Source organism: Mesoplodon mirus, assembly GCF_964341445.2.
Source record: "Mesoplodon mirus genome assembly, chromosome: 3".
NCBI classification, from domain to species: domain Eukaryota; kingdom Metazoa; phylum Chordata; class Mammalia; order Artiodactyla; family Ziphiidae; genus Mesoplodon; species Mesoplodon mirus.
Window position 1 is genome coordinate 140,536,531 of NC_138978.1, and position 1,525 is coordinate 140,538,055.

Sequence of the window (1,525 nt, forward strand, 5' to 3'; positions counted from 1 at the left end):
CCTGACCATTTACAATGAAGGCACTTCTGTAGGTCATAAGTTCCAGGAGGGCCAGATCTGAGTATGTCTGTTTCAGCATTTAGCATGGTTTAGCATCTTAGAGCCCGGTACATTATTGGCATATAGTAGACTTAAAAATGAATATTTGTGGATTGTCTGAATGAGTGGATGGATGTGTGTGATTCATATCCTATTTGCAGGTCCTATGCCCTACAGTGGATTTTCAGTGTCAGATTGGGAACATATTTATGATGGGGATTGGCATTGGATAAAGATTACACATCAAAGGGCTTTACATTGACATCCCAAAAACCTCATAGGAATTACTTAACAAAGAAATAAACTTGGATTCTGTATAATTTCTAATTTATAAGCTGGCCAGACCACTGGTATTTCTGCCAGTCCTCTGGTAGTTCCGATGATGTCCCCATGATGACCCAGGCATAATCAGAATGGCTTTAGGATTTGGGAGCCAACATGTTCCTCAGTATTTACTGCTTTGCTAGTCCATTTAAGAAAATGGACTATTGAAAAAATAGCTTCAGACACAATATGGCATTTTATGATTTAGCATAAAATCTGAGAAATATAGAGGTTATCTGAAGCCTGCAGTGGTAAAGTTCCCTCTGCTATTGAAGTTATTGTCTTTAAATAAAGATTCTACATCAGTAATGCTATATATATATATATGTTTTTTTTCTGATATTCAGGTTAATTTCCTATTCTCTATAAGGAAGTAATTAGTTGGTTGGTATGAGAGATAGTGTGGCTTCCAAAAGTGAAAACTATTATTTTGTTGTAATTTCCAGCTACCTAAGGATGGGAGAGGCCCAGGACACTGCAGTCAGTATATTATGTGGAGCAGGTTATATTGTGGTTTATTTATGACCTTTTACATGTTTATTTTCTATGCAATTTTGTGTGCTCCTTTTTGAGTTTTGGTAGATAAGTGTTTTGTAACTTCAGAATACTTGGAGTTATATATATATATATATGACATATATATATATATATATATATTTATCATAGTAGTTAAAGCCGTGGACAGTGTACTAGTCTACCTAGGTTCAAATTCTGGCTTTACCCTATGACTTCCCTGTGGCTTCCTCTGCTCACCTATTTAAAAGGAGTATAATAAGACTGCTGTGGTGAGTTATATACTAAGTGCTATTTAAGCATTTGCTATAATGATTATGTATACTCGAAGGCAAGGAACTTGCCCCTTGATTGTCTCTGTATTCCTAGTGCTTAAGAATTCCTAGTGCTTTCCTAGTGCATTGTCTTAGGATAGAGATAGCTCAGTATAGTTCTTCTCACTATAAAGTACTGTTACGTTGAAAGTCTTTGCTTGTGTACTAATAATCTATGACATATCTGCTGAGGACAAGGAAAGGAATAGTTTTAAAACTTCAATGGATAACAAAAGATTGTATGATGTAATGCCTTTATTATGTAATTATAAAACTAACAAATGATCATGGTAGAAAATTTGAAAAACTCCTAGACAAAATAGAGATCAATAAAA